At 41.0% G+C, this 26,438-nt stretch overlaps 1 protein-coding gene across 1 annotated transcript in view; it reads left to right on the plus strand.

Moving 5' to 3' along the window:
- The window catches only part of HTR2C (5-hydroxytryptamine receptor 2C), a 3,718,710-nt gene that overhangs the window by 1,698,027 nt on the left and 1,994,245 nt on the right, over positions 1-26,438 (plus strand). The window contains exon 6 of the mRNA XM_085606666.1: positions 15,781-15,877. The gene's annotated coding sequence lies outside the window, so the exon portion shown is untranslated. The remainder of the gene's footprint in view (positions 1-15,780; positions 15,878-26,438) is intronic.

The raw sequence follows: 26,438 nt of genomic DNA on the forward strand, positions 1-26,438 counted from the left end.
GAGCAGGTGGATATTATACATGTTTTACTCAAAACTGATGGCTTTAATACAGGTGATGGGCGGGTTTTTGAGCAACATCATTAAGGCTCAAATGGCAATTAATCCACTGTTGATGATGCTGGGGGTGGTGGAAGATGAAAATGATCTTAAAAATCAACAATACTTATTCTTTATGGCTATGGCTGTAGCAAGACTTTGCATTGTGTCAGATTGGTTGAAACCAGATAGACCTAGTTTTGATATGTGGAGATCTAGGTTCTTGTAGTTTATAATATGGAAATGTCTCTGTATAAACTCAAAGGACATAGAAGACGTTGCCAGGGGGAAAAGATCTGGTCCTTGGTAACAGAATGGATGGAGTGCGACCAGGTATGCCCTAATCAAGGGATGGACTAAAAATGCACTTCCCCCTCTATGTATATGAAATAAATGCTGCACTAGTACTTTACTTTTTCATGAGTATTTTTCGAGTATCTATTTATTTATGAAAATATAATATGTGAAAATGAAGTAAATCATTTATTGATTATATAACATATACTCTAATACATTTGTATAATCCTGTCTTAACAAATGCTACATTGAATATTTTATTAAAACCAATGAAAAAAAAAGAAATGTCTGACAATAAGTAGAGAGCATGTTTGTCTCAAGGCACAGTTGTATCTTCTCTAAGTCTTTTTTTCCTACCAGAATCCGAGTCATTTTTCCTCACCAGATATATCAATGGAAATCCCGCCACTGAATGCATATTCAGTATTAATTTTATTCTCTTCCAAATTACATGGAAAGACTGGAAGCATTCTGAACTGAAAACTCTGGCCTACATTGTTTTTCTTGTTTTGAGTCATGAATTCATGACTAATTCACGACTACTCCATTGTTGACAAAACAGTGAAATCTTGTGGCTTCACAAGTGAAAGTTAGGGGTCTCTGCTTCAAATCCACCAGGGAAAAAAAGATCAACATGCATCCTGTTTAAACAAAAATCATGTCCACTTGGCGTTACCCCAGAAGTTTGGCCTGCTGACCAGGCCTCAAACAGTATATGCTATTTGTAGAATAGTTGTCCCTTCCCTTCATAGCAGCCTCACTTGGAACTGAGCGACATGGGGGCAGACTACTAGATCGGTACGAATGGATGCAAAATATTATTAGTTGACCCATCACAAGTCAGCTGTTGTAGAACGTTTTGCTTATCATTTTCGAGATATAGAAGATGGTATATTTAATACATTTTCTATTGAGTGTGAGTTCAGGATGTGGCATATTTTATTGGCAAATGTGAAGACCGGAACTAGTTAATTCCTCAGAAAACCTGTCAAGGGTCCAAAAATGGGTGCTGGTACATCAAGGCGATATATCCTGAGTGGGCAGAGGCACTGTTTGTAAGGTGCTTCAAATGGAACCCAAAAGGACTGTCCTAAAGTTAAAAGTCGTATTCTGTCTTTGAACTAATTACACCAAAGTATGAGTTGGGAGAAGGCTGAGTTGGCTACATCTCCAATTTTGGGAACAAAAAACTCCTCTTGCTTTGCAATTTGACTGCCACACACACTCAAAGCCCACACCTTTCTCAATTTGGTATTCCGCTCCAGGTGCTATTTGCACTGAAAGATACACACTGGTGATCATTTTGCAAAAGGTAAATGAAAGCACAATTCAAGAAAGCATGCTTTGCCTCGCAAGAGTAACCATTAGGCAAAAGGTGAGTGTGCCTGCAAAATCTTTACAAAGCAAGCTGGGCCAAACCATGTGTGGAAAACGGAACGATGTGCTAGATAGTGGCAGGAGAGCATTTGTAGAATATTTCAGTTTTATGGTTAGCAGCTGCTTGATATGGAAACTTAATAAGTCCCCATGTGGTAAAAGTAGTTTGAATACAGTAGATTACATTTCTCTTCTTTGATTTTGTGTTTTTGTCCAGTGTAAATATTTCGGTTTATCAATAAATTAGGCATAGGTGCATTTGACTACAGCAAAAAGTAGTGCTCCATAAATTTAACATTAAATGAAAAAGGGTATATAGCTCAATGGCAACTCCAGCTCAAAATATGTGCATTTGTTTCCCAAGGAAAATTGATGAACTCTTCTGAAAGATGCACAGAATTGGAATCATGATATTTGTTGGCATATGGGTTATGTTTTACACTAAAGCTATTCTTCCTTGAAATTATATATTGATAATGTTTGCAAATTGTGCACACCTTAGTCTGCATAAAATAGTTGGGGGCATATTATCAAGACAGGCGATAAAATTATTAAAGCGGCAGAAAACTGCCTCTAAAACGGCGATAATGGGCTTAATAATATGCTCTATGGAATTCCTATTGAAGCCCATGTTATATGTGAAGGACATCTAACCTGAGCTTCAATTGGAATTGTCTTGATAATATGCACCTTGGTATTACATTTAATCACAGTGTGTCATGGAACGATGCACAGCGCTCTCTTCAAATACATCTACAGACACAGAGCAGAGGACTATGCTACATGATAGCCAAGGGAGCTAATTTATTTAGCCTGAAAAGAAACCCCGGTACCATTGACAAGTGCAACAATAAATCAGTCATGACAGACATCTTTCATTCTAATAAAGCGAAATCTAACAGGGTTTTTTTCTGCATTGACAGCAAGAACATAAAAACAACTATGCCCTAGTTCAATCAAAGAGAAACATACTGTATTGAAGTGTGCAGTCTTTCAAACGCCTTAAGACAGTGTAGAGTAGACATCCTTTCGACTTTTGAACATGTGTCTCTCTGAAGGTGACTGCAAGGAGAAAGAGCTAGGTTCAAACAGGGCTCATGTGTTTAATTAGAAGTAGAGAGAAGTTTATTTCTGCAGTTGAAAGCATCTCTCAACTTATAAGACATTGTCTAAGCCATAGCTTTAAACTAATTGCAGCCATATAAACTCGAAAAGTGGTATTGATGCTGTGTTTGTTGCTTTGGGAGTGGTAATTGTCTGCAGTATCCTGAAGCTCCATGGAACAGAGTGTGTAAAGGATTGTGGCTCCTGTCACTGGAAACCTGGCAGTGTTTCTTGGAGTCAGTTAATGAAGAAAATCAGCGTTCGGTTGTTAATAGTAGAGATGTTATTTGCACCGCTTCTTTTTCGGTTAGTTTGCCTCCCATTGTTCAATGATTTTTTTTGTCAGTGCCCCCTGTTACTTAATTGTGGTCCGCAGCCATTATCCATGTTGGAAACGTAATCAGTGGCCCAGAGAAACTGACAGTATAGAAAGGTTGAAGTATGACAATCACAATGGTATTTTAAAAGGAGTTTGTAGTCACATCGCGGCCCATGCCTCCATGTGAGCTGAAAATGGAGAAAGGAGAAGTTTGTGTACCTGAACAAAAGAAAGCATGCATATAAAATGCCCGAATTGATCTCGGTTTGTTATGTTCCTTCCTTTCAGAATATCCAAACAAACTGTCTGTGTGGGTCATTTCCCCTCTGCCGTGACAAAATGTTGCAGATTGTCAACATCTGAAATAGTTAAAGCAGTAATAGTAGCCACTCTGTCCAGTTAGCACCATTTACAAAAGTAAATTTTTTCAAAAAATATCCGGGCCAATGAAAGTTGACATCCTTCAGCAAGTTCAAACAAGGTAAACTCCTCTTTCTTAGCTTGACAGCTGTATATGATGATAGATTCATCTTTGAAAAGATTACTGTAAATTGAAAAAGACAAACATAGTTTATGTCAACCGTGCCAGAAGACTCGAGCCCCGCAATGCAACATACCAAAATAAACTCTTGTCTTCTGATACAAAAGAACAACTTTAACATGAAAGGCTTGTGTCTTGTAACACGTTGTGAAAGTTAATAAAGTACATGTAATCAACTAATTGTGTTAGTAGGTGTGTGTCTGATTACCTAGAAGCTCAAGACTTTCTGCATCTGTACATTTTGGGAGATATGTTTTTTAACAGTGGAATCTGGGGACTGGGGATCAAATAGCATTGTTTTGGAACACATTCAAAGGTCAATTAATACCACACAATTTACCATTAAAGAGACACTGTGAATTTATCCAACACATTGGAGAACTATTTTCGAGCTACATGCTGAGGGACCCTAGCTAGGAAAATATGTATGGTCACCAGTACTCCATCCATCAAGCTTAAAATAAACATGATACCTGTACACAATAAAGAGGACATGCAAGCAATGGGCGATGCGGTTCCAATTCACAATGCTGTTTGCGTACATAAATAATATATACACGCACAAATGTCTGAATTTATGGGTACAAGGTCTTAAGAAAAGGAGACTTTGCACTTTCTAAATCTATTTAACTCATTGGAACAGCAGCTCACACAATATATTCACTGGAGTGAATCCTATTTTAGGGTTTATGAGTGGTTGTTTAAAGAAGTGTGCTGTTTAAAGAAGTGTGCTGTTTTAAAGGTTTGTGAACACACATTTAGAGCCATTCACAGCTCCTGTCGGACACTTTCTTACCTTGGACATGATAAAAGATATATGCCAGTCGTGGGCTGGGGTAAATCCTTTTCAGGGTGCAAAAAAGAAACATATTTTGCAGGAAGAGGACTGAGTGGAATTCACAAGGAGACAATGTCTATCTGCAGTTCCTGCAACAGTTTTAGAATTTCGCTACTCTTCCTTGGTTGGGTTGAAACAATGGGAGATTTGGGTGGCTTGCTAATGAAAACAGGAACCTTTTATTAGCTCCACTGGAAGTAATTGATCAGGTTCATGTCATAAATATGAATATTCAAGAAGATATGTCATCCCTAATTGTTAGGCAAGGTAAGGACATTTTATTGTTTACTTACTTAAAACCATAACAATTCTTGCATAAAAGTAACCGGGTATTCACAAGCTTCATAATTAAAAACACTTAATCAGAAGTTAATTAATTGTATAGAAATAGTCAAAAAATATACGTAATTTAAAAGCCTAAAGTGCATTAGACTAGCAAGAGCTGGAAGATGCAGGCTTCATTATCAGACCAGGTTTTCGATACGCAAACCACCAGCGATTCATACAAGAGTAGCAGTAGAGTATCTGACATTTTGAGTCAGATATAACAAACGTTGTTGTCATTCAAGTAACTAAAAAGACCATTAACGTTTAAGGACCAGATTAGTGGCCTCTAAGGGCTATAGATTTGATTTATAATGCCCTGTCAGCGGCAGATAAGAGTTGCCAAAATGTTGCACCCACTGAGTATAACAAGGTTAGGGAGAGGGTGTGGCCTAATGGCTAGAGTGGTCGACTTCAAAGCTGGGGAACCGGGTTCGAGCCTCGGTAGGGATGCTCAACAACATGTGATTCTGGGCAAATCACTTAATCTACCCGTGCCTAACAAAATTAATGTGTCCGTCTGTAATGCAACTGATGCTGGTGTAAAGCGTTCACACACATTCGGGCTATATAGAACTCCCCCCCCCCAAAAAAAACACAAAGGTGTATCAAAATAGAGAAAGGAGTCTAGAGAAGCTGATCTGCTGTCTGTGTGAGTAACTATGAACAGGCAAGCTGTACTTCCAGCTGCTGTGTGATCACTATTCTTTCTGAGACTCCTGTTGTGTGTACATGGGTCAGTCGATACAGTACAATGGAAGAGATGTAAAAGATTGTTAGGGAATACGGCTTGTTACGCTTCATTGTACTAAATAGTATTCCTGAATTCCATCTCCTATCAACATTTTTGGTTTTGATATGCTTGGCAACTTCCAGAACCAGAAATTAAACTAATTTTAGAAAGATATTCTCTCTATAAACATACACAAAGCACAGGATGTGACTTTGATTATTCACGGTGCCACCACTGCGCTGAATGAATATCAAAACCAGCAACATGTCCATGAAGAGTGGTAGCAACATAATTTTGAATATTAATGCCTGTTGTGAAAATATTTCACAACAGAATATGACCACATCAGCCACAACCTATGTCTTTGACTGCTTAAATTTGTTGTACTACATTTTTATTTGCAGGGCAGGCAAATGGATTACAATAGGGCCCATCTTATGTGAATGTTCAGTAGTAACACAGCATGCCATGATAATTTTGCAGAAATGAAGGTAAACACATCAAACTAACTTGTAACCGGAGTGTTGGGGATATTCCAGAAAAGGAATTGATAAAAGGTTTTGAATAAAACAGGAGTAATATTAGTGTGAGGAAATGAATGAGTTGAACACTCTACCATTATGAAGTAAGTAGGGATCATGGCCTGCAGAATAGATGTAGAAATCCTCTGAGGATCACCCAAAGTTGCAATTTGGAAGAAAACTGAATCTTCTTATCAAGTAGTGAATACTTCAAGATAGTGAATACCCTTACTTATAGTTTTCATTCAAACTATTACCCCCTCTGCTAAGTTCAATATCTCCTTTTTTCCATGTACTTAAAACATACTTACACACCTGACATCTTTAAACCTGAGAGTCTCAGTCTTCTCAGAAATCTAGTGCTTACCAGTTCTCTCCAAATCACTCTACAGCTGTGAGCTAGAATGAACTATTAATGAGAAGGTCACAAAAGGCCTCACTCTATACACCGCAAAATGGGTAGGAACTTTCTGGACACCCAGGGGGTTTCTCTGGCCTGTGATAGTACCTCTTGAATAGTACACCATGAGGTTTTACTCTCAAAGATTCTTTGATGCCACCTCATGTCACAAATCACCTCTAGTTTCTACCCCTTTCCTCTCATGTTTCCTCTACATTCTCTTGTTCACTATTATGTTTCCAGTTCCTTTCTACTTAATGATCAGGAGGCTATGGGTTCTTGGAGAAGAATGTCCTTTACTAATTCTCTCTATATTGTCACCTCCTTTGCCTCTTCTGCGCATTTCTTCCACCTCTTCTCCCACCTCAATCCCTTTGACATAACCTTTTGGCGGCATAAATGGCTGCAAAAATATCCTCCATCTAAAGCCCCCTTGCATTAAAGTCAAAATTTCCTTTGGTTTGAAGCTGTGCTGGGTTTCTCTCACCTTTTGCTGAGCAATCACTTTAAGCGTAGAGCCCAGTTGGCAAACAATAGTGCTGTAAAGAGAGCTTCCATGGCAGTGGATCTTTACAGCATATAGATCCCTGAATGCATGCAATGATTTCCAAATATAGTGGACGTCCTCTGCCAGGGTGGCAGAGGTCATAGACTCCACCTCTCTGGTGGACCAGATGACCATATTCTAGAGTCTAAATAAAGTTCTTTTTAAGTACTTACATGTTGCTATTTATATAGTACGTTCCTTAGTGGATTGTAACAGAGCACTGTACATCTGTTTGGAGATTTGCCCATTTGCATCACACAATGATCTGATATGTCACATATGTAGAACTGCATTATATTGCATGGTCATTCATTACTTTTAGGTACAGGAGGATTACTTGATTTGCACAGACTCATACAATTTACATCTAATGCTGGAGTTGGAGCTGAAAAATAACAATCCCTTAAGGAACTATGCATTTAAGTACTTTCAAAGTAACATTTAAATCATCCTGTAAAAAACAAAATATAACTCTGGATATAGTTATTATAGCATTCAGTTTGCAGCTAGAGGTCTCAGACTGGCATTTTGAGCAGTCTTATCTCAAAGAATCTTAAAAAATGAGTCAGCAGTTTGACTGTATATCTTTGTTGATGGTGCTCCTACTGTTATCCACTTTATTGAAGCGAGGACTAGTGTGATACTGCTATATTTTTAGATAATGAGGTGAGTCAGGTGGATTGTAGGACTGCTTTTATTGCAAGACTGGTCACAGGGATACTAGTATACACATCAAATGTTTCATAGGCATTTGAGTTTGTAAGTGGCCCTTTTTGCTATTCCCATTTACATGGCCCACAAGTTAGTAAGCCATTCAAATTTTGTAGCATTGCTAGGAAAGGCTATGAAATGGCTACTTTTGAGATGTAGAATGCATTGTACTGGAGAATATCAAGGTGTAATGAGGCGTTTCCTCCAACCAGGATGAATTTAAATGACACGTACTCTAGTGTATCTCTGTATCGTGCCTTGTCGGTGATACAAGGCAGACTTGTATATGTGTCATACCCCTAGCTAAAGGTAGTTTAAAGAAGCCCAAACTGGAGTGATACAAGCAGTAGAGTGTAGGATTGCTTTTATTAGTGCAAGTTGGAACTGGAAACACGAGGAAATTAGTGATTGTGTTCATTTCTGGATATGATCATGGCTTAAAAAACATCTTTAAGTCTGATTTGTGAATCAAAGTATATAACATTGAAACTTTTTCTAAAATGGCAGTTGGTACTTAGCAGAACGTGCATTATTCATTTGGAAAGGAGGTTCCTTAGCAACTTAATAAACACGCCTGGTTAGGGCTCAAGATAAGTCTCAGTGAAATGCTGGTCAACCCCCTGTAGCTACACCAGTGTAATTTTTGAATAACTGAAGGCAACAGCACCTTGAAAAATGAATGTGTTTGACTGGGACTGAGGAATGATTTTAGGCTGAATTTCAAGGAGCAGAAATCTGATACACATCAAGGTCAAATTTTATACCTTCCAACTTAGCCTACATTTTGGAGGTCAAAGCCTTCCAGCTAGCCAGTAAAGATTTCTCACAGTCAGGTATGGAATTGTAGAGCTCCTGCTCAAGATGTTGATTTTGTCACAAAAAGTTCAGAGTAAAACAAAGTCGAAATTCGTAACCACTGGTAATGAATTGGTTGTTGGGGCAGTCTTTCCGTCGCATCCTGATACAAAGTTGTCTGTTCTCAAACTCCACTACAGGGCAAGGCGGGGGCTGTGACTAAGCATTGGCGCCAGTGAGAGAGGATACCTTTAACAGTTTTCAGTGAAGCCAAAACCTCACAGTGGGACAAACCTGGTTTGCTTACCCGCATTAGGTGCATCCATCCCAGTCAAGCCTTAGCAACATACCTGGATCCTCCAAAAAGGAGTTAAAACTTTTCTCCAGCTGTTGGAAAAGTTAATATGGGTTATTCCTGAGGTCTCTAAGTCCTTAGAGTAGGATTCTAGGCCTCACAAATCCTTCAGAGTCCTGTCTTTTGCGGTTAGTTGGATGTTCGTGGAGTCAGGAGAATATCTCCTATACGCATATCTGGAGCAGGCAAAAAGGATGCCAACAACCTTACCCTTGGAGAGCAATTCCAGTCCTGGAGTGCCAGCAGAGTCAGGATTTCCTCAATTATTTTCCTAAAGTTGTTTAGTCTTTCCTTAGGAGCCTGATAGCATCACTCGCTATTGCAAGTCCAAATATGGAGTGAGAAAGCTGTTCTTGGTACTGTGAACTGTTTCTGTCCCCTTAGAAGATGACTCATCCCAATTAAGCGGCCAGTTATTTACAACATCTCTGCCTTCCTGGGCCTAGAGACCACACCATTGTCCCCTGGGAGTAAAGGGTCTTAAATTCTCAGAAAGGTATTGAGTTTGACTGAGCAACAAATTGGTTCTAATCGATATTTTGGCCCAAGAGGCCCAAAGTAAACATTTATAAACTTACCTTTGCACGAACGTTATCAAACATCTAATCTCACCATTGAATTAGATATTTAAAATGAAGTACAACATAAATGTGATTAATGTTTCGAGTATTTTCCCAGGCAAATATGAGAAATTTTGAATCACACCTAGGTCTGTTCTATGAAAACAAATCTAAACACACTAAGTGAAAACATCCTCTGGGCATTTATTAATTGTGAGAATATAGTATTCACAAAGTTTTTTATTTTTTAAATATTAGGCACCCAGCCCTATTGATTTACAAAACTCAATTTAGAAGTTACTTAATAATGTATAAACAATAGATTTTCATACAACATAAAGGCACTTTTATTTTCTATGTGTTTCTGCTATGCTTGTATACTTTAGCTGGCCAAACCTCATCCATGCAAGATATCATCATGTTACAATTAACTTCCATGACTTAGTGCATTTTGATCACCTCCTTACAATGGTTTTACCGCAGTGGAATGTTAAATACACCATTTGTGTGTTTAATACCTGTTTAGTGTCAGACCAAATGTACTGTGGCAGTTTTTGTCATCGTCAGACTGCACTGAGCCCTAATACCAGCAATATTAGGCCCCAGGAAAGGTAGCAAATCTGGGGAACCTACACAGAAAATGTGGATATCCTACAGTACTTCTTAATATTGTCTATATGTGAAAGTCTCAGTTCAGTTTTTCTTCTAAAATGACTTCAAGATATTTTGCCAAAGGAATGCATTCAGATGAAATTCTCACTTTGTGCTGATAATCACTACATTCAGAAGGAAAGTTCCCGAATTGTTTGAATAAAAAACAAACAACGTTGTTTTCCAGCAATTTAAGTATATACAATTTTTTGTGAGTTTTACAATTCTTATATGAAGTGGTTAACAGCAGGTGACTTTGATTTTACTTGTTTTGTGGTGGAGTCCAGTTCTAAAGCATGAATGAAAGCCCCCCAGGAGTTGACTGTTAATTGGAATGATGCTGGAGGTTTTGTAGATATACAAGTGGCATCAAGCAACCATGCAGTTTGTCTTCAGTTCTTTCTTAAAATATGTTTTACTAAGCAACAAGTCCAAAACTAGGGCTTGGGGGCTTCAGTGAGAGGGAAAAAAGATGTTTGAAGTTGATATTGAGCAAGTATAACTAGGAATGATGGTCTCCCTATCTTGGTCCACCAAACAATTCTTCTTTATCCTTTATGACTCTGCCTCATTCTTGCTTTTTTATTTCTTTCATCACCAACTCTCCACCACTCACCACACCCTACACTACTTAACACTTATTTCCTGTCATGTTGCTCTGTCTATCCTCTAGCTAAGTTCCATGTCATTATCTACCTGCATTTTACCCATTCCCTTGCCAAACCTCTCCTTTGAGGCCTTCTTTTCTAATCTTCCACAAGGAAGCCATTCCTCCTACTTCAGCACTTCCCCCATCTTCCAATTCAGCCCTCAAACTTTAATCTCCTCTTACCCCTTTCTCTCTGTTTGCCCATCTCCAGATAGCCTTTAAAATCTAATATTTCTCAATGAGCCCTTACTTTCTGGATTTTCTTCCCCTCAGCCTCCTCCTTAGTATCAACATCCTCATCCTGAATGGCCTTTGAAACTATGCCACCTTACATTCAGACTGCATGAAACAGCTAAACACAGGATCCTCTGAAAGGGCCACTTGTCCTCAAAACTGCTAGTAGAGAGGTTCAGCGGGGGAGGGGTGATTCACAAAGTCAAATGACTGCCAAGCCCCCTGGCAGTAGTCAACATAAAGCAGCCATGAAGAAAGGTTTCTTGGCTTGTGGTACATTTTTGTGGGCTGCCTAACTTTGTGGCAGTGTTGTTCAAAATACATATGAGCTAGAATGAGTTTAAAGTGACCAAGGGAACAAACATTATGATAGTTCAAAGTCTCAATAGCACACTTTTAAAGTATTCTACATTTAACATCAGCTATTTGGAATCTTGCACTTCTGTTGGTTTTACTTAGTGGGAAGATAGCTTGCCATCCACTGTCAATATAGTTAGGCTGAAGTATACAAAAAGTGATTGATGGAATGCTTGAATTAATCTCAGCCACTGATAATTTGAGATTTACTCTGGACTGCGTCCCAGTCTATTGATATTTTGCACACCATACCACCTCCATTTGGAACTAAGCCATATTTCAAATCAGTCTTCATTCTGCTCCAATAGGAGTGTAGCTAGAACTGTTAGACCAGGTCCACCCTGAACCACAACATTAACAACCCAAGACCAGTTTCATACTTATTAAAGTTCAAAAGTCAGGTATAGATTGGATCCAGTTGCACAGTGTGCACTGGACCACGTCTGGGCATCAAACTGTACAAAAGAAGTGATGAATGGGATGCTTGAATTAATCTCAGCCACTGGTAATTACTTGGGGCTGCACCCCAGTCCATCATTATTTTGAACACCAAACCACCTCTGGACCCAGCCCTATGCAAATGAAAGTAATGCACAATTTAGTTGGGCTGCATTTCTAATCATTAAACTGTGTGTGGATGCTGCCATAATGTGTGTGTGTAGTTTGAGCATTCCTTTGTCTCTCCCCAGTGGGGAACCCTCTTCTAAATAAATGCTAAGTTGCTTGTGAACAGGAGTGGCCAATCATAGAACGTACATGGGAGTAGGGGGTTAGGATACAACTAGAAATGGTGTGCAAAATATCTCCCTTACAATAAAATGGTCATTAATATTGATCTAATAAAAATATCGGAGTTTTAAAAACCATACATATAGCATGGGAGGCAGCAAAGCCCTGGATGTGACAGAAGAGGTTGATGAACCCGAAGTCTCTCTGACCAGAAGTGGTTGTACGTAAATCTCTTTTCTCAAACATGGGCATCAGCTCTTCTAGCCCTCATTTACCGAACACACTAGTCTGTCATCAATTCTACTTTCAAGGGCCCTACATCATCTTCGCTGATACACCATCTGTGAAGCAAATAAGAAGGAATGCCTAATACTTGATGGTGGTCTATCCTGCACATCAAGAAGATGTAGCTGGAGGTAAGAGAAACAACGAAAAAGGCCATGTGTGATGTCAGAGCCAGTTGCAGCCATAAGTGACATTTGTGCCAAAGTCAACAAGGGTATTGGTTAGCTGCAACAACCACTTGTTGTCCAAGGAGCTCTTGCTTACAGTTCCTTGAACAGCAATTTATCCTTGCAATAATTATCTAGTAGGCAAAGCAGGCTTTCTTCTCAGCAACAGCAGGAGATATGTCCTTCTCTTTTTCTCCTCATAAAGACTTCTATTGAGGAAATGTAAGTTCTGCATTGTTTTTTAAAGGTTGCCAGCTACTTCTCCCTTTGTATAACAGGGAACAGTGGTTCCTGTGGCCTATGTATTAGATGCTCGATAAATAAAACACCCAATGGCATATATTTGTATGGGAAGTGAATGTCAGAAAAAGAAACAAGATCATACACTGGGTAGAGTTTTCAGAAGACACTTTTACTGGGTTGGTGATATTTTTAAACAATAAATTGCAAACAAACAAGTGTGCGGTGTCCCAAGTGAAATAGAACCTTAAAAAAGAAGGTGGGAGTTTTATTAGGTGGTATAAAAGGAAACAACCACAATACAATATTTTTGAATAGAAAGTCAGTCTTCTAGGACAATGCTAAAGGGCTGAAAACGTGGTTCATTTGAGGAGTGTGTCGATGATGTGTCAACCCCAGGGGGAGTGAGGGGTCTCATCAGGACCATATGATATGGCTACTTTCTGCCAAGGAAAGGAGAAGTACTTTGCAGTGGGCTGTGTCTCCTACCTGAGAATGATCTCCAAGGGCTTGAAATAGAGATTGCCTCCTGTTCTGAAGTCTTAGGGACACAAAGACTTCACCCCCAGTATCCCCTGTACTCCTTTGCTGGGAGTTCTGACCTGCTGAGAGGTGCCTGCCAGTGTTCTGGACGTCTGAAGGGTGTTTTGGGACTGGAAACTGCAAGAACTGTGAAAATTAATGTATCGCCTGTTTCTTACGCATCACAGCTGTGTGAGAATAATTTTCTGACGCGTTGATGCAGTGCTTGCTTGCGGCTGCAGTGTCTGCCCCGTTCGAAGAATCCTGTGCACCGATCTCCAACATCCAAGATTACCGCACCTATTCTGATGCTGGCACTGTTGTGGTAGAACCGACGCATCGAGGGGACGCAGCTGAAATCATCGCAGGGCATCTCAGGTTTTCACGCATCGCATTATGCTGAATGGTCACGCATTGAGGCATCAAGTCTGTCGCATTGTTGGGGGACGCAGTAAGAAAACGACGCATCACCTCCCCACACAGTAAGAAACCGGCGCATTACCTCCTGTACGATAAGGAACCGATGCATCACCTCCCTCGTGCAGCAGTAAGGAACCGAAGAATCACCTACCCTGGTGCAAGGAACTGATGCATCACCTTCCCTGAGTGTAAGGAACCGACACATCACCTTCCCTGCGACCCTTTTTGCTTGCATTTTTCGACGCATCCAAAGTACTTTGTGTAAAAGTGTTGCATCCAACATTTTCTTGGAAACAGAACTGTTTCTACCTTTTAAGAATCATATTTTTAGTACTGCATTGTGGATTTTTGTTGTTTTGGTCTTGTTTTGGCTTAGATAAAGATTACTTATTTTCTAATCTGGTGTGGTGTCCATTTGTAGTGTTTTCACTGTATTATTGTATGTGTTCACAAATGCTTTACACGCTGCCTCTGAGATAAACCTGTCTGCTTGTGCCAAGCTACTAAGGGGGTGAGCAGGGGTTATTTTAGAACTGTATCCCCCTACCCTGACTAAGAAGAAGGGTCCCTACTAGGACAAAGGGGCAAATCGTTGCCAACTAGAGACCCCCATTTCTAACAAACCCAATATAAATAGTGGTTTATACTCAGTCAAAAAGTCCTTTATTTGTTTCTTACATTGCCATAAAGCGCAATAAATAAAATATGCTTTTGTCAATTTATAAAATGTTCAATATATAAAAGTAAAAAGGTAATTATGTTTCCAATAAAATAGTTTGCATATGTATTTACAATATTTAACGTTTTTTAAATATTGGACTCTCATTTCTGGTAAATTCATTTCATTTAGGTTTTACATTTTTTTCCCTTTGTGTGGCCCTTTGACTGTTATGGGTCTGCTTTTCAGAGGAGGTTATTAATTTGTAAGAGAAATTTTACCCCTCGGCAAGTCAATATGTTCGATATGGCCTCCATCCAGGGGATTACGGCTTGCCTACAGGTGCAAATATTTAGTTTGTTAGAAATTGGTCTAAGGAGTGTCTATCTTAAGTCCTTGGCTATCGGGCATACACACATCAAATGGCTTATGGATTCATTTTGGTATCCACATAAGCAGCAATTTGCATTTTGATTTTTGCCTTCCATGTTGGTAGCAAGTCCTTCGAGTCGTGTGCTCCTCGTGGTGGTTAATTATTTTTCTAGCAGATCCCTTTACCGAGTTGGCAGTGTTAGTATTTTAATCTGTACTCTCATATTCTACATAGGGCAGCAAGGCCAGCCAGAGCAAAAATAGTTTGTAGGGCCTTGTCTCTGTTGTGACATGGTACCATTCACTCTCCACATGTTCCACTTTCAAATGCTATATACCTTACCTTGAGGGTTACAAGCAGTACCTAGGCATGACTTACTAATAATTATAAGGTAGGTTTTCAATTGTCAAAAGGTTTACTTTAACAGGTCGCTCTGCATATTTTACACTTCAGCAGTCAGGCTCTAATGGTAGGCCTAAAGCCATATTTTTCTTTTGACACAATAGTGGATGGCATAATAGGTGCCTCTGTCTACAGATGACAGTTAACTTTTCATGCCATAGATTTATTTCTGTACCATATATAGTTAAATACAGCATTCATGAATTAGCCAATGTCTCTGCCTTTGAAGTCAAAGCAAATACACAGAGTACTGGCCAGAAGTACCCCAGTGTGCAGGGTCTAAAGGACAGCATTAAAACAGGGTCCAGCAAAAGACCAAAAATTTCGTGAACCTACACAGAAAAGGCAGATTCCCTACATAATGATACAGTTGCATGCTCTTCAATGAAGTCTAAAAGCTACCTACATTCATGAGAAACTGGAAGTTCATATTAGTTATGCAAAGGGTATTTGACTGCTTCTTTTTAAAGTAAAATAAAGTCAATGCAGGGAAACTCAATAGGTGCTGTGGCATTTTTTTACATCCTCCAAACCTAATACTCACAAAACTAAGGTTTCCAATTTGCTATATCTTCACTGCGGTCTTATGCGCACTAAATTGATGCTTAATTATTACCTACATGTTTGTTTTGCAGAATGGAGATAACAAGACTTTTCCATCATGTCATATGTGAGTTTTGAAGAGAATCTTAACATCTATGTCATGATTTTCTGGCCTTGATATGGAGGAAGGTAAGAGAGGTACATTTCTTCTAAAGATAAAGATGCCATTCTTGAGTGTGTTGTTTTACATCAAATTGTACGCTAGCAACTGAAAACAATTGCATGCTGTCACTAAGACTGTAATCAGGAGCATTTGGATGGCCTAAATACCATTCACTTTAGTATTCTTTTAGTGAGCCTCAAGATTGTCTTTATTTGATACAAGTGTTCAGCGCCAATTATCATGCTTACTCTAAATTTTAATCTGTTTGTAATAAAATGTGATGTGGAGCATTTGTTCTTACAGGTCAACGTGCAAACACATATCTATTTTCTTTATTAATTAAACTCTATCCAAAGTAGCTAGAAATCCTTGTGAACAGTATGAACCGCATCTATCTCTATTAACAATTTTAGACTTACATTTTGACGTGCAAAATGGGAATATACATTCATAAAACAAGTTCTTCAAGTGTTATAATATGCAAATATGGTGTGATAAGGAATTTGAGCATATTTGGTATAGTGAGTGTGTTACAGAAGTTCTAGTATGTAAATTCCTGCCTGATTATGTGAACATGTACTTTTGGGTATTTGCAAACTCTTGGCAGGGATATTCCCACCTTGGATGCAGGCAGCAGCGATTTAATCCTTTCACAGTTAAGAATAAATCCGAATCTATGAAGGGATGAGAAGGGAAATTTAAGAAATTGGAGTATTAGTTGTGGGGGGGTGAGAACCCACTTTAAATAATAATCACAATCCTTGTCAGGGCAAGACTAAATTAATTTAGTCTTAACCCTCTAGTAGCTTGGCACAAAGCAGTTAGGCTTAACTTGCAGTCAATGTCTAAAATATTTATGTAGCAAAACAAAACAGTAATAAAGTGAAAACACAAGACAAAAAAAATCTCAAACCAACTTAGAAAAAATAGAGAATATTTAAATAATCAAGAACCTTTCAGTAAATAAAAAGACACCAAAAATCTCTGTGAGGCAGCGTTGCCCGGGTGGAAGGAATGCCACCTCACCTTGTATACTCTCCCAGCCCCAGTCACCTACTGGTAATGGCACACAGCTATGCTCACAAACTCGAGCATCAAAAATGACTGCTTTACCACAGTGCACAGAAAAAAAGCAACCCCACAAACAACAATCTCAAACGAGATAACCTTAACAAATTTAAAACAAAGCGTGGAGAACTAGCCTAGCAGGGCACTAGGACGACAGGTGTTCTCTGAGGGTATGCCTACCCCTGCATGCTCCGACTGGCACCTGTGCACAAGGGCAGCTTGCATGTGCGGCAGGCTCCAGGCAGTGGGCACTGGTAGCTGGGAGCCTTCCCTCCAATTTAGTACTTTTTTTTAGATAGCCTTACATGTGGATTTGGGCATTGAGCTAGATGCATGATGTGAGTAGAGATTACTATTTCCCATCCCAATACTCACTTCCTTTCATGCAGAGTAGAGCAGCTTTCTCTCACAATGCCTGCAACCAAGAGAAAGATAAGTTAAAGATGCATTTGATGTTTAACTGCTTTCCAAACTTCCTAAATACACAGCACCTAGTGTATCACCTGTAAATACCTAAATCCAGGTGTCTCTGATTGTCATAATACTATATTTAGATATTCACTGAAAAAAATCATCAGTTCTAGTTAGCTGAGCTAACTATAACTCACGCCCCAGCAATGCACTGCTTATGGCCTCACATAGTACATCGCTCATGACATGGCTAGTGACATCACTCATGTCATCTCAAATGACATCCCTGATGACATCATACACAGAATCTCTGACGCACTTACTCTCACCCCATATAAGCTTTCATACACCCACTCCAACTTCTACACTACCATTCTCAAAACCATTGACACAACCATACCAGTACGTACACACCCACTCAATGATTCATAGGTCTACATCGACACACACATCCACTCAGTCAACAATACAGCCACTCATACATCAACTCACTCACAAATGCAGCCCCTGATACTGATACTCATACAGTGTCCATACAGCCACTTATACACACATATTACTACATACATACGTCTTTCAAAGTATGTTTAAACTCACATTTTTCTATTAAGTTTCTTTAAAAACCATCTTTCAGACCTATTTTCCGTTTTTGCAGTTATTCCGGACATCATGTTGACTTTGTTAACTGTGACGATCATGCCTTTTTCATAAAGTGAAAACATATATATGCACACATATTGCAGAATTTTACACACTAGCAGTTTATTACTGTGCATTTCAAACTAATGTTATTCTAGTGTATTTCTAGAACAACCATCTCTGATACGTATTTTCCATCTTCATGGTGAGGCCGGAGTTCGGGAGGGCATTGGCCATTTCTATCCCTGGAGGTAATTCGCTAAGGCAGAAAGCAAAAGCCGGAATTTAATAGCCACCACCACATTCAAAAATGATAACTATATTATTAATTCTAACCATCACAGTACATAAGTCACTATATAAATAACTCTATAAAAACATGAATCAAAATCTCAATATCTCTATAACAAATGCATAATAATGATTCACTGATATATTCCCACCAATATTTTCAACGTCGTCATTATGTTCGTAGCTTCCCCGCGATGGTACGGGGGGCCACGCTGGTAGTCGTGTCGTCATCATGAATATCGCATGTTGTCAAAAAAATCTATTTTAGACACAGAACTTGCGTTACTGACAGCCCCATTTCTCAAACAAGAGGTCAGAGTACCTCTGCTTTGACCCCTTATGTGGGCTTGCAAACAAATTTTCAACCCCAGGGACCATTTCCGATAGATAAAATGGCAGCCGCAGCTTTCTGTTTAGGTTGATCCAGCCAATAAGAGCATTCCCCTTGGAGCGTGCATTCGCGACTCATTGCAAAGCCTTCATGAAATATTTGTGGCCAGAGATATTACTATCAGTTTTGGCTTAAATTTCGCAAAAACAACTAAACAGATTTACAACAAATAGGCAAAAGCCACTTCCTTAAAACAACATCTACCTCCGTGCCAAATGTGACGTAAGTCAGTGCAGCTGTTTTGGGCTGTAGGTGTTGCTAAACGTTCCTATGGGAATTAACATTACAAATGCACCCTTATTGCGTGACCCAAATTCTCAGTCCCTTTCTGCATGGATCACCCCCAAACTTTCCATGACAATCAGAACCTACCTTGAAACTGTTTGGGGAAAATATCATTAAGATTGGTCTAACAACACCAAAGGTATAGGCAAGTGAAAAAATGCTTTTCCTATGGAAACATGGTCCTAACTATAACTACCTACTGGCAACTGCCAATAGGTAATATATATCAATGATTAAAAGAATTGCTAAACATCCAACACACATGATGTTCAGTCCATTCTCCCGTCCATTCCGTCAGAACAAGGGAGGTCTGGCTTACAGCACTAGGGGCCAGATGTACGACGGCCAAAATAGCGCCTCGCAAATTGCGAGTCTTTTGCGACTCGCAATTTGCAAGGCGCTATTTAGGATGTTCAACAGTGTGTAACACACTGTTAGTGATTCCCAATGGGGTTGCAAATAGAGAGGCTCATGAATATTAATGAGCCACTCGCAATTTGCGACCCCATTGGGAATGGCAGGGCCTCCCAAGTATGTTGGCCTGCTGGGCTCAGCAGACCCCCATGCCCGGGACTGCTTCTAAATAAAGCAGGCTTTTTTTCAAAGGCAGACCGTTTTCCTTAAAGGAAAAAATGAAACATTTTCGTTTCATTTTTTAAGGGCAGACAGTGGTCCCTATAACCAGATGCTGTTGGTTTGACATCTGCACCTTACCAGGAGGACTGTTGTGCTGACAGGAGTAACCCCATTCCTGCTAACTGCTTTTCTGTGTGGGCCTGTTGAATGCTGGGCTGAAGGAGGGACTGCCACTTTGCAAATGATCTGGATGACCTGATACCTGCTTTTGTGTCCCAAGGGTCTCCAAGGACTTGTTGGCTTGCCCCTGTTCTTTCAGAGCATCAGTCCATCAAAGACGCTGCATCTGCATTATTGCCCTGGGACTCTGAGTCTGGAAATTCTCCGCATTCAAGCAACCCCACGCTTGATTCTGCTACAAGTGCAGCGCTCTGTGCTGCCTAGAAACAACATGCTTTGCCTGCCTGAAGTGCCAGCATTGTGGCATGGAAGTCATGCCTAGGAGCAGCACCTTGTGCTGGGGGAGAGTGAGTCACCATCCTGCGAGACTCGTGGCCTCATTGCCTGGGCAATGTCAAGGAGTCCTGCGACGTCAGTGCCACCCTTTTGAACCGAGGCATTGTCAGGGAGAAAGTTGCACCACCCCCATTCAGTCATCTGAACGTGGTACACCAAACTGGTGCTGCTGCATCAGTTGTTCACCAGTGGGCCCTACCCTGCATTGGAAGACTGGACTCATGTTTAGGGGCTGACGAGATCATCCTACGAGCAGGCGTGCCCACTTGCGAAAGCCCAACGCCATATGGAGACAACCCTCTGTAGTCCCAGAGAGGAGATTGTGAAACTGGCAGCCCATCTGCCACACAAGGCTGCCGACCAACCAAGGTATTGAGACTGCCAGGACCCACGTGGTCCCCGTAGATGCCCTGCACTCCTGCACAGAATGTGGCAGTGTTTGTCCACAGAGGTGTTTGGGAGGACTCTCGCACTGTCAACTCTTTCACCTCGAGTTTGGTCCCCCTTTTTGTGTGTATTTAAAATACCCTGCATTGGATCACTGGACTCATGTTTAGGGGCTGACGAGATCCTCCTACGAGCTGGCAAGCCCACTCTCGAAAGCCCAACGCCATATGGAGACCGACCTCTGTGGTCCCAGTGAGGAGATTGTAAAACTGGCAAGCCATCTGCCACACACTGCAGCTGAACAACCTAGGTATTGAGACTGCCAGTACCCACATGGTCCCCCTAGCTGCCCGGCACTCCAGTATTGAACGTGCCATTGTTTGTCCACAGAGGTCTTTTGGAGGACTCTCGCACAGGCAACTCTTTCACCTGGAGTTTGGTCCCCTTTTTTGTGTATTTAAAAATGAACCCTTAGGACTTGTGGAGTGCTACGCTCCCAATCCGATCGTTGTCAGTCCAGCTGTCAAGTCCTGATGAGGATTGTTGTCCATATAAAAAGATTACTGTAAAGCCCCAAACAGTTACACATGTATTTCTTGACTGCACTTACAGAAGGGCTCCTAATGTAAAGCGAATACATGTAATTTCGATCGTGCTAATCTGGTTTTCTACAGAACAATGAGTAATATCCTTCAGTGTTCATAACATGAAAAGCACCTTTCAGATTGTAGTTGTTTTGATCTTCCTTTGTTCAGGAGAAGGAGTACTGTCTTTAAACGAACATATATTGACAAGCATTCCTTGTATTTTAATAATTTTAGTACTAATGGGTTCATAGTATAGAAGCCTATTTTTATGAACTTTTTTGTAGTGTATTCATTGTGCTATTCTATGTATGTGTTGCACAAATGCTTTACACATTGCCTCTGTAAATAAGCCTGCCTGTTCTGTTCCAAGCTACCAGAAGGTGAGCACAGGTTATCTTTGGTGTGCACCTGACTTACCCTGACTAGAGTAGTTGGTTCTGCCTGCCTTGGGTGCATACCTTAGTCAACCAAAAACACCATATCTAACAAAAATATTAAGCAAATGTGTTAAATAGCTGAAAAAACTCTCCACATTTTTCATTACATCTTCCAGCAGCAATTAGATATTCATATTCATCCGACGGCCCCCAGCGCCTAGAGACCCTTACGGGTGATTGTTCGCGCTTTACAAATGTGGATTATTATTATTATTATTATTATTATTATGTGACGTTTGCTCCAATACATAGCCTTGATTGTGCCATAAAAGACCAAAGAGCTACATCTGTAACAACCTGGCACCTATTATTTTTTTTTAAGTTCCTGCACAGCACTGCACAAGCATCCAAGCAGGTAAAGGGTCAAGTGGGTTGACTCATAAGCTTGTCGGATTGCGTGTTATTTGTCTAGACTTTCTCTAGTAAAATAGCTTATTCTTGCTTCCTTTTGCACTCAGCAGATTTCTTCCACACTTTGTGGACTACATTATTTTACATTTAGAAACACGTCAGCCAGTGGTAAAACACATATTTAGACTCACTGCCATATTAACATCCTGTCACATTGTAGGTAGACAAATGTAACCTCTGCTCTAAACTCGAGCACAACAATTGACAAAAGATTTGTAGTCCTTTGTGTAGATACATCGTTAAACAGTCCACAATATTTGTTATGGATTCAGCGTGGAATATGGAAGAACTCCACAGCATTTTAAGTACTGTGCTCAGATCAGGATCTGCTAAAATATGGTAATGCTATTGACTCTTAATTATTCACTTCCTGACAGCATTTGTTGCAAGTAAAATACACTAAGTAAGATATCCACACTGGTGTATGAATGACTGACAATGGTTTGAAGGCCAACAGAATATGAAATGAGATTTCATGACCACTCAAGAGAAATTCGGATGGAGCCAGGCTCAACGAGGAAATGTAGGGTGTGTTGAAAAAAATGGTGCAATTTTTTTACTAATTCAGGAACGTTGCAATGCTCATGAATCCACAGTAGGGGTTTAGAGGGTAAGTTCTGGGGAAAGGCTGACCACCCATCCCTAGTATTCACAGACTGTCCGAAAATTAGCCTTAACGTCCGTTGTCTGTGATTGATGTCTTCAGAGCGGCATTTGTCTGTCATTTTAGGCTCTCAGGTAAAGGACAAAAGTTAATTCCCACAGTTGAGATTACCCAGCTGAAGTGGAAGGGAGGGAGACTTCTGTGCTGCCTTCCGGGGAAGGGGCAGACTGCTAAAAAGAAATAAGCCTTCTTGTCAGGGTGTCTGCTTTCCTGAAGAAATGGAAAAGTAGGCAATTGGTTAATGGGCAAATGTAAAGGTTGCTTGGTAGGCGATAATGGAGGGAGCCACTTGAAGCTGCCTGAAGGCAAGATATTTTGCTTTTGAGAGTGTACTGTAAGGGTGTTCCATGCAGGGCTGTGTAGTGCATGCTTTTAATTGACAGTTATAAAAAAAATTGTACTCGGTATAGTCTGCATATTACTGAAATCTATACTTTAGAAGCACTTTTTTTCTGTAACTTAAATGTATATGTGCATTTAGTGGCAGCCTATATTTTACTGTGTATAATGCATGTGTAAAATAATGACTAAAACATTCACATTGCTTTCAGGGATCTCCTTGCACCAAAAATACACAAGTCACTTTTCCCTGCTGCACAAAAAAGGATTCAATTCTGTGGGCTTATGGTTGCACACATATGCATTTGGAGTGATCACATCAACAAACAGAGGTTTACTATAAAATGATTAGCAACATTTTAGCAGCCCAATTGCTCCCCTCATGCCCAAGCTAGTCCATCCAGAACTGGCAGGGTTTATACCAGGCTGGAATACCACACTGAACATCAGGAGGCTTATAGCCATTTTGGATTCCTGGGCCTATGACCACAACAGGATGGGAGCCTTCGCGAGTGATATTGAGAAGGCCTTTGATATCCTTGACTGGAAGTTCCTCTATGAAGTACTGAACAGGATGTATCTGGGGCAGGGTTTTTTGACTTGGGCTAAGTTGATATATATACGGACCCCATGGACAGGGTGCAGGCGGGTCAGACCATCTCTGAGAGTTATTCAGTGGGATGAGGGACTCGGCAGGGGTGCCCAACTGTTGCCCCTGCACTTTGCTCTGTCAGTGGAGCCGCTCGGGGGAACAGTTAACGGGGAGTCCAGATCGGTAACCATCAACTTCAAATAGCTCTGTACGACGATGACCTCATACTATTTATCAGGGACACAGAGAGGGATATATGCTATGCTGGAGGAATTTGGGACTTGGTCTGAGTTGCGAATGAACTGGCAAAAGTCACAGCTATTTCCTTTAGAGGCTAATGCTCTCCTACCAGACAGATTGGGCAATCTTCACTGGGAACCTAACTGCTTGCAGTATCTGGGGGTGAAAATATACTATAACTGTCAGAACTTGCTAGATGGTAATATAGGACAGACTACCAGGTCCTTGCCAGCCAGTGCTGACTTCTGGTGAAAGTTCCCACTGTCAGTTGCAGGCAGAGTGGCCTGCTAAAAGTGATGGCCCTCCCTCAGCTCTTAAACATCTTTGCCAGTGTGGATTCCTCTGGTGCTCGGGCCGCTGACGGGTGACACTAGCTAAACTGCAGTGCCCATCTGCTGATGGTGGACTCACGTTACTGGAGTCCTATTACCTAGCCACTCAATTCCAGTGGTTCACCCAGTGGATCGCACGTCGGCGTTCCCCAGATGTAGTGGTACGGTCATTTGTCCCGGAGCTCCCCAGATTAGTGGGTGCATTGTGGAGAACGATGCACCCCAACAATAAAGATACATCGGAATTTAAGGTGATACAATGCTGCTGGTCCAGTTACCTGCAAAAAACACGTTTGTGGATCCCCACCCCCAGCCATTCCCTTGAGGATGCTGAATGATTTGCCTCATGGGGGACACTGGGAGGACCAGCAGGATTGGAGGGAAGCGGTTGTTGAAAAGGTGGGTGACCAATTCCATGAAGGGGTTCCACTCCCATTTAAGGAGCTCAGGGTGGAATTCAGCCTACCCGAGGTCATTTCCTCCTGCATAGGGTGGTGACGGGTGTTGGAAAGCGGGGCTGTCAGAAGAACACCTCCACAACACTTGCCATTACATGATACGAGCAGCAGGCACCTTTAGCGGTGTCTCCTGCCACTATAGGGCGATATGAATCCACACACTGCTATCATTAGAGACATTAAAGACTAGATGGGAGGATGATCCTGGAACCCCCATCCCGGAGAAAGACTGGGACAATATACTAGTGAGGGTTCCCAAAGTCTCCAGGAATGGAAGATTCAAACTGATCAACTACTTTTCATTTCACAGTGCATATATGACATCAGGCCACATTAACAAATATTTCAATATAGAGGACGCGGCCTGCCCGTGATTCGGGGCGATAGAGGCGAAGCTCAAACACATGATGTGGGACTGCCTAACATTAGTACCTTACTGGGAGAGGGTCACAACAGTAGTAGTGCACAAAATTTCCAGAGAGTTCCTCTGCACAATGGGACAATGTATGCTAAATTGGTTTCCCCTTACAGCAGATGAAGGTCACAAGTAGATTTCAGGACCTAGCCATCACACGTGCAAAACGCGAGATTATGAGAAATTGGAAAGCCCCTAAAGGGCCCAGGATATTGGGATGGAAAAGGGAACTTGAGAAATAGGCAGGCTATGAAGGGGAGGTGTTGCTTAGGGAGGCTAGAAGAGGTATTAGCTCTTTAGAAATAGCGAGGGCATTGGAAGCCCTCATGGACTCTGTGAGAAACCCTGACCAGATACCCAGGATCTCACTCCAGAGGGCTCACCAACTTGTACTTCCCCTCTCCCCTGAACACCGTGCTTGCCATTTGTAACAGGAAGATCCCTATTAGGAGAGCATCCCTCTTTGCCTACAAGTGCAGAGCCAGGAGAATTGAAGTAAATATCTAAGCAACTGCCAGCCCTCAGTACATTATTAAGCCAAATTGTACCTGACTCAGGGAGAGGGAGGGTGGGAGGGGAATGAGGTTATTACAACTGTCATGATGTGGTCATGCATTACACTGCGGGATGTTGACATGGTAACATAACCGCTGTCTCATCTAAACACATAAACCCTTTTATTCAAAAGGGGATGGAACAGGAGGCTGCGGGGTAGACAGGGTAAGCTGGCCTCCAACCTACATGTATCACACAACAAGAAGCTACTCTGTCAACAATGTCTGATTCCTTAGTAAAATTAGAGGCACATTATGCCAATGATTTAGGTGGTGTTGGATATCTGAAAAAAATGTATGGAGTGGCCTAACACACCACCGGGTGTCATGCTTCATCATCGGATGTCCTTGCCCTTTAAAAACCAGGTTTGATAAAAGGCGGGCCTGCACCTGGAGAACAGGGAGACACTTCTATAGCTAAGTGGGGGCCCGTGCTTAGAATAGTGAGCGAATGACGTTCCCAAATTTATGCACAATCTTGTGTTAATCTTTAATGGTGCAGAGTGTGCTCGATGTTAAAAATTAGTGGTGGATACTAGGGGGTTTAGTACCCCATCTCCGTATGTGTTGCCAACATGTTTCTGCCACAACGGCCGGTGAGGTCCATGGCCTTCATCAGGGCTTATGAGAAAAAGGGGGCTCCTATTTTGTCTCTAAGAGAGAAAGATGAACCCACTCTTGTAGGCTGGGACTAGTCCAGCTCTACCTTGAAACTTTCAGGACACCTGCTAAGAAGAAATAATATATGACAGCATAAGCAGAACAATGTAAAACTCATGCCGACCATGAAGAAATCAGACTGAAAACATGCACGGAATACAGTCAAAGTGCATGCGGTGAGCACATGTGTCACTGCATTCGTGGTGCTCTAAATTAAAATGGTTGTGAGACCAGCTCACACTCTTACCCTATTAAAGGTGTGGGGATGTCCCATGAGAAGGGAGGAGTAGAGGGACCCCTGTAGTCAAACTCTGAGAAACGAGTTGTTTTTAGA

This window comes from Triturus cristatus, chromosome 5_2 (assembly GCF_964204655.1).
Source record: "Triturus cristatus chromosome 5_2, aTriCri1.1, whole genome shotgun sequence".
Classification (NCBI taxonomy): domain Eukaryota; kingdom Metazoa; phylum Chordata; class Amphibia; order Caudata; family Salamandridae; genus Triturus; species Triturus cristatus.